Genomic DNA, 12,891 nt, shown 5'->3' with positions numbered 1-12,891 from the left:
GGGCACGGCGGGGGATTTGAGAGCTGATGGAAGAGAAAAGGGGAGGGGGAGGCATGGCAATGGGGAGTCAACCCGATGGCAAGGACAAGACAGCAGGATGAAGCTCACTCGCCGGCCGGGGCTCAGCACCTTTGCCTTCCGCCCCCCCCCCCGCTCGCCCCTTCACATTCAGTTCAGCATAAGCCAAGTTGATCAGTTACCGGGTGGGAGAGCCGGTGCTTGGTGATGGGGATGCCAGGATGGAAAAGGACAAAGCCCCTGCCCTCGAGTCCGCTTCATCGGGTTGAGTTCTCATTGCCATGCTTCCCCCTCCCCTTTTCTCTTCCATCAGCTCTCCTGGTCCCCCTTTTCTCCCTTCCAGTTGGCACACCTAGCTCATTTTCCTTTGCCCATAGTTTAGTCCCGCATCTGCAATTCCAACTTTCCATGCCTCCCTCTCGAACGAGGATACATTTGCATCGCTGTCCTCCTAAGTCTTTGACGCTAATTCATCCACTAAATATTTGTTCAGGACCAGTTTCGTGGAGGTTTCTTGCTAGGCGCTAGGAATAGAAAGATAAACATTGCACAGTCCCTGCCATTCCGGAAGAAGAGGAAGTTTGACATGTACAGAGATAAATATAATGTAAGGTGAGGGAGATGCTGGGGCAAAGGAGAGATGCAGACCAAGTATTGCTCTAGGAAAATTTGAGGATGAAGAGAATGCTTAAGTCAGGGCCGGATCAGAAATCCTTCCCCTTATTAGCTTATATTAGTTTTGCATAGCTGTGAACTTATTTTGGGGAAAGGTAATGTTTGGGGATAGATATGGGGGTGGTTTATGAATAGTCAAGATGATGAAAATGGTGTGATGGTGTGAAATTCCTTCTGCTACTGTGTCAGCTGCTTATGTCTCCCTCTAAAGCCTCTTCTGTCTGCATTGCCATTCTTTTAGCAGCTGCAGAGGGTGATATTACACAAAGATCACTACTCTTTAAAGGGGAGGGGTAGCAATTAAAATCTAGGACTTGGTTTTGGTAGATAAGGAATTATAAGGAGTCTCAGAACCACAGATCCATTTTCCCCAAGACTTTTATTTTCTACTAGAGTCCTTACATCTATTTGGAGGAATAGGAGGAACAAGGAAGAACTCAGGGAAATAATTGCCACTATTTTCTCTGATCTTCTTGGGCTCAGAATATTAGAGCTGGAGGGAACCTTACAATTAATCAAATTTATTTGATTTTAAGTTGAACATCAGGATGGTTTAGAATTCTGACTCTTAAATTTTCTAGTTGTGTGATCACAAGCAAATTACAACCTTTTTCATTTTCCTCGTCTGTAAAATGGGGGTAGTAATTCTTATACTACTTATTTCAAGCCCAGTCAGCAATCATTAATTAATCACCTTCAGTATGCCAGGTGTTAAGTGCTTGTGTTAGAAAAAAAAAAACAATCCATGCTTTCAAGGCACTCTCGGCCAAACGGGGGAGAAAACATGTAAACAATTATGTATAAATGAGATCTAGAGAGGATAAATTGATGGCAGTCTTACAGGGAAGGCACTAGCAAAAAGAAGGTTTGGGAAAGGCATCTTGCAGAAGGTAGGATTTGAGCTGGGACTTGAAGGAAATCAGGGAAGCCTGCTGGAGTTGAGGAGGGAGAGTATTACAGGTATGGGGGAAAACAAGTGAAAAAGTATGGAGAGAGGGAATATTTGTTTGAGGAATACCTAGGAGGCCAGTGTCACTGGATCACAGGATATGTGGAGGGAAGTAAGATGTAAGAGGACTGGAAAGGGAGGAAGAAGCCAGGTTGTAAACATACTTAAAAGCCAATCAGGGTTTTTTAACTGATGCTGGAGGTTATGGGGAGCTACTAGAGTTTATTGAATGGGAGGGGATATGTGACATAGTCTGATCTATGCTTTAGAAAAATCAGTTTGATCTTTGTAAAATTAAGAAATTAGCAATTAAGATCAGCTGAGTGGAGGAAGACCTGGAATGGGGAAAGACTTGAGGCAGGAAGACCATCCAGCAGTTCTTGGAATGGTCTAGGCCTGAGATGATGAAAGCCTGTACCAGGTAGTGACAGTATCAGAGGAGAAAGGGGATTGTTTTTGAGAGATTTATAAAGGTAGACTTGACAGCACTTGGTAACAGATTAGATATGGGAGGTTTTGCGGAATTGTGGAGTCAAGCATGACATTAGGTTTTAACCATCCAGACTGAGAGGATAGTAGTGCCCAAAATAGTATTAGGAAAGTTAGGAAGAGGAAAGAGTTTGGAGGAAGAAGATAATGAGTTTGGTTCTGGACATGTTGAACATATTTCACAGAGGTTGTTAAAGAGAAAGTGCTTTGTAAACTCTAAAGCATTTAGCGACATGAGTTATGACCTGGGTCTCTTCTCTCTTAACCTCATAAGGGAGGAAAGCCCTTTTTATCTTTGACTTTCTGAGAAGAGGTTGAACTAAAGAAAACAACTTCAGTAAATAATTAGAGAAAAAGCAACATAGAACAAACTTGGTGCAAAGCTCAAATGTTATTATTTACAAAGCCACAGAATTAAATGTTTGTCAGGATCCTATCTCACCTGGTCTATACCTATTTTCTCTGGGTTGGCCCAGGCTCCTTTGCCCTTAAATTAATCAGGAAGCACTTACTAAGTATCTGCTACATGCAAAGCTGCCAAACATTGTGTTAAACACTACAGATACTAATACAAAGCAAAGTCAGGCCCTGATTCCAAGGGGTTGTTTGGTGAGTCAATAGAAATGCTCCAGGAGAGGCTGTCACTGATTAAGACAGAGAAGGGGCCCTAATCTGGAAGGAGCTCCCTACTCTAACTGCAGCCTGATTTATTCTCTGTGGGATTCTGCAGACATTGTGGACTCTCATACCTGATATTTAAAACCTGTGGAAAATCTTATCTATTGTGATGAAATTTAAGAAAGAATCAATTAATACTTATAAAGTGTCTACTCTGTGCCAGGCACTGGGGACACAGGTACAAAGAATAAAATAATTCCTATTCTCATGACTTTCTAATGAGAGAGACAGTGAATACATAGAAAAACATAGTGTAAATAAAGTTAATAAATACATAGATGAGTTCACATACAATCAATAAACATTAAGTGCCTGTCATGTGCCAGGCACTTGTGCTAAGTGCTAGGGATGCAAAAAGAGACAAAAGTTCCTGCACTCAAGGATCTCACAAGGATCTCACTAACCATAATAGAGGAGGCAACATACAAGTGAATATGTTAAAAATAAAATACATAGAGGATAAAAAAAATAATTAGAAGGAAGGCCCCGGATTTAAGAGGGTTTAGAAAAGACTTCTTGTGGAAGATGGGATTTTAATTGACACTTAAAGGAAGCCAAGAAAACCAGAGGAGGAGGAGATAAGGAAAAGCATTTCAGGTTTGGAGGAAGCCAGAGACAATTTCTGGAGCCAAGAGATGTCTTGTTCGGGGCGGCCAGGTAGCACATCGAGTAAGAGCACCGGCCCTAGTATTGGGAAGACCTGGGGATAGAATCCGGGTTCAGACACTTAGCACTCACCCAGAAACACCTGGCCTTGTAACCTTGAGCAAGTTACTTAACCCAGATTGCTTTAAAAAAAAAAAAAGATGTCTTGTTCACGGAACAACAAGGAGGTAATTATTACTGTATCAGGTTATGTGGAGGGGTGTGAGAAGTAAGAAGATTGGAAAAGTAGGAGGGACCTTAGTTTTGAATGCCAAGCAAAGGATTTTATGAAAGCAGACTAACCAGGAGACTTGAAAATAGTCAAGGCTTGGGGAAATGAAAGTCTTCACCAGAATCATGGCATTTTCAGAGGAGAGAAGATATATTTAAGAGATGTTGCAAAGATCATATGAAGGGGCAAAATAGTGAAGAGCTGAGAATGATTTCTAGATTTCAAGCCTGAGGGACCGGAAGGATGGTGGTACATTTGACAGTAAGAGGGAGGGGGGAGAGTCGAGCAGGAAAGCTAATGGAGTTTTTAAGATGTCTCCTGCATATGCAGTTTGAGATGTATGAAAGGCATTAGGAAATGAGAGATTGGAGGTCAGTAGAAGGTTAGTGCTGGGTAGGTAGATTTGAATCATTAGCATAGAGATAGTCATTAAATCCATGGGAACTGATGAGGTCACCAAGTGAAGCAGTATAGAGGGAAAAGAGAAGAGGCCCAGGACAGAACCCTGTGTGGGACATTGATGGTTAGAGGGCATGATCTGGATGAAGAGGCAGCAAAGGAGACTGAGCAATGGTGGTCAGATAGGGAGGAGGAGAACTAGAAAGGAGTGGTATCCTGGTAAGAGAGTATCAAGGTAGAGGGGGGATCAGCCATGTCAGAGACTTCAGAGAGGTCAAGAACAATACAGACTGAGAAAAGGCCATTGGATTGGCCACTAAGAGATCATTAGTAACTTTGGAGAGAGCAGTTTCAAAGGAATGACAGGTTAGAAGCCAAATTGTAAGGGCTTAAGTAGAGAGTGAGAGGAGAGAAAGTGGAGGCACCTTTTGTTGATATACTTTGTGGGGAGTTTAGCTAGTAAGGGCAGAAGAGATACAGGATGATGGTGAGGGTGGCTCAAGTGAGGGTTAGGAGAGATATGGGCATGCTTATAGGGATCAGAGAATGAGCCAATGGACAGGGACAGATTGAAAATAAGTGATAGACTGGGGGGATGCCATAGGGGCAGTCTGTTGGAGATGGGATGGAATGGGATTGCTGAGAGCTGAATTGGTTCACCAAGGGACCAAGATGTGGAAAAGAGGAGAGAGTAACTAGTACAGAGAGAAGATGACTTGGGAGAGAATTGAGAGAACAATAAATTAGAGATCGCAGTATGGAGAAAGAGTAGGGTTTTGTAAAGGAAGGCAGAAAAATTGGTAAAAAGCTAATAAGTTTTGGTTGGATAAGATTTTGGAATTTTTATGTGTGACTGAGGTGGGGAAGTAGAATGGGAGCCCTGTATCACACAGCCAGCAAATATCTGAGGCTGAATTTGAACTCAGGTCTTCCTAACTACAGGCCCAGCAATCTGTGCCACCAGCTGCCTACTTTGGCTTTAGGTTGTCTCCAGGACATTAAATTAGAAACCTCTAATTAGAAGTATAGGAGTTAAAAATGTGTGATATACTGAGGGCTGGATAGAGATTATAGTTAAGCCCATGGGAACCAATGAGATTACCAAGAGAGTGTGCAGAGGGGGAAGAGGGCCCAGTACAGAACCTTGGGGAATACTTATAGTTAGGGGGTGTGATCTGAATGATGAGCTAGCAAAGGCAGATTGAGAATAGTCCAAAAAGTTAAAACGAAAGATACTCTTAGAGGGAAAGGAGGAAGGGGCATAGAGAAGGAACTTGGGAAGGCTGCCTGTGGAAGGTGAGTTAAGAGCTAAATCTTGAAGGGAACCAAAGAACCTAGAAAGGGGCAGGTGAGGAGGGAGAACATTCCAGGCAGGAGGACAGCCAGTGCAAAGTAGTATTTTATGTAGGATGCTTAGAATGCAATAAAACAGAAAGTAAAGAATATTAGAAAGGTAGGAAAGAGCCAGGCTATGAAAGGCTTTAAATGCTATATGGATGATTTTGTATTTGATCCTGGTGTTAATAGGGAATCACTAGACTTGATGGGTTTGAGGAATGACATAATCAGATCTGTGTTTTAGGAAAATCAATAAGAAAGAGATCTTTGAAGTACAGCAATAGTCCAGTTCAAGAGGTGATGAGGACCTGTATTATTTATGAATGACAATATTTAAAGATAGCAATAAAGCAAAAGACATTGGAATTTGTAAGAAAGGAATTGAAGATAGCCAAATTGCCCTCCCTCCCAGGAACGTTCTTTTCCAGAAGCTGAATTGTACAAACTGTTTTTTGGGTTTTTTTTAAAAGCAATCTGGGTTAAGTAACTTGCTCAAGGTTACACGACCAGTTATTTCTGGGTGTGGTGCTAAGTATCTGAGCCCGGATTTCATCTTGAGGTCATCCAGACACTGGAGCCGGTGGTCTTACTTGCTGAGCCACATGGCCGCCCCATACAAACTGTTTTTTCATCAGTGTAGTCAACTGGGATTTCTGTGGATGGTGGTACATCTGTGGGGAGGCAGTTGGAGATCTTGGATGTATTGATTAGGAGAAAACTGCAGAGGGCAGTAAAGTACATTGTTAAGAAGGTGTCAAACCTCTTTTTTTTTGGTTGTTTTTCTTTTGTTTTGTTTTATTCTCTAAGGGTTAATTTCCCCTGTGGAGGGCCATCTCCATTCATCCTGATCTATATCTTGCCATTGGACCCAGATGGCTCTGGAGGAGAAAATGAGACTGGTGGCTTTGCACAGCCCTCCCTCACTTAATCCAGTTTACTTGCATGTCATGGCATCACGTCCCAGATGTCATGGTCCTCTTCAACAATGAAGGACAAACAACAATTTCCCCCCTGAGGTTTTATGTTTTGGAGACCAAGTTGTATCTGAATTCCTCCATTTGTTCCTCAGGGTTCATGTTTGTAATCCTTTAACTTCCCACAAAGAAATCCCTTGTTAGCTGTTTGTTCTTTGTCACCATGTTGGGATCAAGGGTACAGTGCCTTCCATGTGTAATGTACTCTGCTCAGTGTACTCTACTCAGGTACAAATATTAATAAGACATGACTCCTGCTTTCAAGAATCTTACAGTCTTGTCAGGGAAATAATATATACACAAATGTACAGTACTTCCAGAAAATGATGCAAGAGTATAATCCTTCATTAAAGTCCTGTCTAGATGCTTGATTATGGCATTGCATTGAGGCAACTCTGGATTCTCAAAAGGTAACTGAAGCCAGATAAATCCTGCATGAGTGTGAATACAAACAACCTCAATGGTAAACTGAGTATCATCTAAAATTCAGCCTTGCTAAATGAGACTCCTTGCCAGAAGGTTGACCATAAAGTGGATTGTTTAGAGGACCATAGCAACTCATGAAGATTATCTACTAAGATGTGGAAGGATAACAGTTTACATCTTTAAAGGATTATGCCACTGTCAGTCACAAATCTTTGGAAGTCAAGTACAATTATTCCATGAGATATTTCACATTGCCTTCTATTCTTTCATTTGTTTGAATCTGTTTAACATCATCTTGATTTCTCATAAAGTCACTAGCTTCCCTTTGCTCCATTCTAAATCTGAGGGAATGGTTCTCCTCATTGAGCTTTTGAGTTTCTTTTTCCATCTGGCAAATTCAGCTTTTTAAGGCATTCCTCTCCTCATTGCCTTTTTGAGCCTCTTTTGCCAATTGAGTTAGTCTGTTTTTTTAAGGTGTGATTTTCCTTAGTCAGGCTGTTGACTCTCATTTCGTAATTTTCTTGCATCATTCTCATTTCTCTTCCCAATTTTTCCTCTACTTCTCTTATCTGCTTCTTTCTTTCTTTCTTTCTTTCTTTATTTTTTTAAGCAATCGGGGGTTAAACTTGCTCAAGGTTACACAGCCAGTTATTTCTGGGTGTGGTGCTGAGTATCTGAGCCCGGATTTGATCTCCAGGTCTTCTCAACACTGGAGCCGGTGCTCTTGCTCGCTGTGCTACCTGGACGCCCCTTCGTATCTGCTTCTTAAGGTTCCCTATGGCCTGTAACCAGCTCGTATTTTTCTTGGAAGCTTTTGGTGCAAGAGTTCTGACTTCACTGTCTTCCTCCTGTTCCATGCTTTGATCCTTTTTGTCCCCAAAATAGGAGTCTAATGTTGGATTGCATTGCTTGGTTTGCTTCCTTTGCCTGCTCATTTTGCCACTTAATTTCTTGACTTTTGGGCTTTTTGCTACAGTAGGACTCTGCCATCAGACAGGGTGTAATGTAATACCAAGCAAAGGCAACTTCCCAGGTTCAAAATACCAGCATAGGTGCTCTCTATTTTATTTAGTGACAAACCAAGAACAGAGAAGATCAAAACATGACATCATTCAAAATACAGCATTTACTAAGTGTGATTAAATAATCTCCAAGGACTACCCCACCCCAGGACTTTCCAATCATTCAATCAATTACAAAGTCCCAGTTCTAAATACTACTCCACCCCTAGGCTATACCTTCTTTTGGTCCACCACAAAACCCCTCTTCTCAAATGGAGATTATTTTCCAAACATAGGTAAAGTACCTTCATTTGTCAATCACAGAGCACAATAAGGTCAAAAGTTCCCCACCCCTAGGATCACAATTGAATCTACCCCAGAGTTACATCAAGTTTAAACACAGCACTTAATACCCAAATGGAGGTCTTTTCTTCATCTTGACATGAGGCAAGTTCTCAGCAATCTTAGTTCCTGGGGAGACAAGGCTTAGCAAGGCCATAAGATACATTGCCAGTCCCTTCATGAATTTATCCTCTGTCTGTAGAACAGTCCTAGAACCCCTGAACACATTAGCAAAGCCCTCTCCCAGGATTTCTGTAAACATACAACAAGAAAATCCTTCTTCAGGGCTTCCGAACCAACAGAAAGGTTCCCAGACCCCTGCAACAACAGGACTGTCCTTCACCAGTGGACAGTATTCATTCTGTCTGCAGGACAGTCTCCAGACCCCTGCAACAACAGTACTGTCCCTCACCAGTGGACAGTATTCACTCTCTGTCTGCAGGACAGTCTCAGGCCTTCTTAACCAAATGCCAGGTTCCAGGACTTCTTCAACAGGACAGTCTTTCACCAGTGGACAAATCTGGCAAAATAACATCAAAACAGACAGACAAAGTACCAGCAAAACAGCCATGTCTCCTCAGTCCTTGGCAGCTCAGGGGACAGGTCTCAAAAGTCCAGGGCAATTCAAAGAGGCCACCAGCAATCCTCTTAGTCTCTCTCTCTCTCCACGAGGTGCTGCTTCCAAAAAAAAAAAATCTTCCGCCTCTCTCCAGTATCTCTCCAAATCTACATCACCAGCTCCTCCCAATTCAGGACCCCCCCTCCACATCAACAAGCCCATCCCACAGGTGGGATCAACAAACTCTGGGTTTTAACACAACCAATCCGAAAACCAAGCCAATACAGGGGAATCTTTAATTGCCATTACTATCACACAGGGCAGCTTCGTTCCAAACGCTGGGGTTTTCTCAGCTGCTGGAGGTATTAGTTGGGTGCCCTCTCTGAAGCCTCCACATGCTCTGGCAAGCTGGTCACATACCCCAGGACCTCCACCCTAGATTGCAATCCAGATCCAAGAAAGTTAAAGCAAGAGTGATTACCCCTTAGACTGGTCACTTGGTCCCCCTACGCTCTGCAGGTCAGGAGCTGAAGCTGCAACATGGCTCTGGCTCCATGGCTCAGCAGCTTCTCTCCCTGGGGGCAAAAGCCAACATACTCCCACTTACTGGGTTGCAAAGTCCAGACTGCACTGACCTCTCACTTTGTCCTTCGAATCTATGTGTTGATAATTCTGGATTGCCACAGCTGCTGGTGATCTGGAGTCCCTCCAGCCTGGGGCTGGTCAGGCTCACCCTGGGGCTAAAACCTCCACCTCACCCGAGCCTGGGCTTGGCTCCCAGAGCACTGTGGTGGCCTATTCCTGCTGGCCTGTCCTCAGCAGGAGGTTAGCTTCTCTGTGTCATTTTGTGGGTTCTGCAGCTCCAAAGTTTGTTTGGAGTCCCCTTATTACTTGGATTGGGGAAGGTGGAAGCCAGAGCCATGGGGAGGTCCTGCTTCTACTCCGCCCCTCAAGTACAGTTATGATGAATGCATGAGAGTATAAACCTCAGAGATCCAGGTGGGCCTAATCCCAGGAGATGGAGATCATTACAGGAATCCTAATCACTCCCATACGGAAGCATAGGATGGGGCAAAGCCTGGTCCTGACACACAGCCCCAATTCAGGAACTAAAGCTGGAGAGATAAGTAAACCAAAGAAGGTACCACACAGTAAAAAATATTATAGATCTAAAGATTTCCCAAAAGAAGGAAGGTAATTCTGTAATGACTACAGACACAGACAAAAAGAAAAAAATGGACTTTCTTTTTTTCTTGTAAATTTTTTTTATTAATTTGTTTGTTTACTTTTAATTTACAAGATTCAATTCCACAATTCCTTTAGTTTCACATTTTGTCCCCCTCCCTCCCCCCGCCCCCATGGCGGCATACAGTCAAGTATAGGATCTGTAAATACTTTCACATTATACGTTAGTCAGGTTATAAAGACGGATTGTATCAGATGGAATGAAAAATGGTGTAGAGGACATAAAACCAAACGAGAAAAGGAAAAAGATCAGGTAGTTTGCTTCAATCTGTATATAAACTCAGTTCTTTCTAGTTCTTTCTCTGGATGTACACATTTCTCTCTATCATGAGTCTTTTGGGATTGACTTATATCACTGCATTGCTGAGAAGAGTCCAGTCTATCAAAGTTGGTCATCACACATACGTTGTGTCTGTAATTGTGTACAAATTTCTCCTGGTTCTACTCTTCTCACTCAGCATCAGTTCGTATAAGCCTCACCAGGTAAATATGAAATCCATCTGCTCCTCATTTCTTATAGCACAATAGTATTCCATAACATGCATATACTACAACTTGTTCAGCCATTCCCCAATTGATGGGCACCTCCTTAATTTTCAGTTCTTTGCCAAAAAAAAAAAAAATGGACTTTCCACAAGGACTACATGAATATTTAGAAGAAATGAAGCAAGAGATAAAAAATGTAATAAAGAATTGAAAGAATAATTAGCTTAAAAGAGAAAGTGGTATGCCTTACTTGATAACAGATTCCCTGAAAACTAAAATAGATTAAGCAAAAGTCAGAGCTTATGAGACAGCAGAAAATAGTAGAATAATTTGAAAAAATTGAAAAAAAAATCAAGAATATATTACATATCTGATATAAAAAAATGACCTAGACCTCCAGTCACAGAGCAATAATTTGAGTCATTGGACTCCCTGAAAACCATGACCAAAAAAAAAAGCTTACACTATAATGTTCAGAAATCTTGTTTTAATAATTTTATTAATATTACTGTTTGGGGCAGCTAGGTGGCGCAGCGAATAGAGCACTGGCCCTGGAGTCAGGAGGACCTGAGTTCAAATTTGGCCTCAGACCCTTAACACAAAAATTAGCTGTGTTTTGGGTAAGTCACTTAATCCCAACCGCCCGTCCCACAAAAAATAATAATGTTACTGTTTAAATATGTGTTTCAAGAAATCATGAATGAAAACTATCTGGATCCATTTGAACCAGAGGGCAGAGTAATGATAAAAAAAAAGAATCCATTGGTCATCTCCTCTCCTGAAAGAACCCCAACCCCTAAAGGAAAGTCTGAGGAATATCACAACCAAAATCCAGAGATGTCACTAAAGATGCCTAAAAGAGTACTTTACAGAGAACTCACACAGGCATGTTCTCACATGCTGGTCAGAAGAAGTGATACAAGGATACTCTTAGGGACTGTCTGAAGACCATTGGAATTGATTGTGTGACATGGCAGATGCTGACAAAGGACTGCCCTCATCAGAGAACGAGCTGTGCTCTATAAGCAAAGTAGAATTGAAATAACTCCAAAAAACCATGAGATTCCACCCCAGATGTTCACATGAACTATTTTTGTCCAAACTGTGGTAGAGCATTCTGAGCTCATCTTGGTCTGATCAGCCACAGTCGGGTACGCTGTACCTTGACATAGTAATGTCATTTTGGTCCTCTTCCAGAACAAAGACCAGTGTTTCTACTACACTAAACTTCTTTTTCATCTGTGACTAGAATCATCATCCCTCATCAAAAGTACTACAGATTGATCTAAGTAAATATTTTACTGAAAATTTTGTGGCATCCATTAGGTAATTTGAGATGGTCCATGGAATCATAGAGCCCCTAGATGCTTGCAGTGGATAGAATACTGGTCTTGGAATCAAAAAAGCTCATCTTGAGTGCAAATCTGGCCTCAGATATTTACTAGTTTTATGACCTTGGTCAAGTCACTTAACCCTGTTTGCCTCAGTTTCCTAACCTGTAAAATGAGCTGGAGAAGGAAATGGCAAACCACTCCAGTAGCTTTGCCAAGAAAATCCCAAATGGGGCCATCAAGAGTCAGACATGAATGAAACAACCCAAGAACAACAACAAAATGAAAATCAAAAGGTCAAGATTGGGAATAATAATAAGTGCTTGTATTTGTATATAGCACATAATATTGTGATGACAAGAATGTTGGACTCAGTCAGAAGACTTGGTTTTGTGTCTTGGCCTCCTCTTCTGTAATAGTAATGGAATTTAAAGACCCCCCTGCATTGGCTTGGTTTTCGGGTTGAATGTTGAAATGCAGAGCTTGTGAATCCCACTTGTGGGATGGACTTGTTGACGTGAAAAGAGAGTGCTGAACTGGAAGGAGCTGGTGACGTGGATTTAGAGAGGCACAAGCAAAGAGAAGGCCAGAGCAGAGAGAGGCAGAAGAACTTTGGGAGCAGCATTGTGGAGGATTGCTGAAGGCCAGTTGGAGCTGCCCAGGACTTTTGAGAACTGCCACCCAGAGCTGCCAAGAACTGAGGAGACATGGCTGTGACGCTGGTATTTTGTCTGTCTGTTTTGATGTTGTTTTGCCGGATTTGTCTGTTGGTGAAGGAAAGTGCTGCTGTTGCAGAGGTCTCGAAACCTTGCTGTTGGTTCAGAAGCCCTGAAGAAGGATTTTCTTGTTGTATGTTTACAGAAATCCTCGAAGAGGGTCTTGGTGACATTTTCAGGGGTCCTGAGACTGTTCTGCAGCAGAGAGTGAATTGATGAGGACAGTGGCAATGTATATTATGGCTTTGTTAAGCTTTGTCTCCCCAGGAACAGAGATTGCTGAGAACTTGCCTCCCGTCAAGATGAAGAAAAGGCCTCTCTTTGGGTATTAAATGCTGTGATGATATCTACCCTTGTTGTAGCTCAGGGGTAGATGGCCTTTGTGCTC

At 42.2% G+C, this 12,891-nt stretch overlaps 1 protein-coding gene across 3 annotated transcripts in view; it reads left to right on the top strand.

The window, feature by feature from the left end:
- The window catches only part of CEP85 (centrosomal protein 85), a 44,219-nt gene that overhangs the window by 732 nt on the left and 30,596 nt on the right, over positions 1–12,891 (top strand). The window lies entirely within an intron of this gene.

Source organism: Petaurus breviceps, unplaced genomic scaffold (genome assembly GCF_028583685.1).
Source record: "Petaurus breviceps papuanus isolate PSGF00001 unplaced genomic scaffold, PetGlider_PUasm1.0 91041, whole genome shotgun sequence".
Lineage (NCBI taxonomy): Eukaryota > Metazoa > Chordata > Mammalia > Diprotodontia > Petauridae > Petaurus > Petaurus breviceps.
This window is presented reverse-complemented; position numbering and strand designations above follow the sequence as displayed.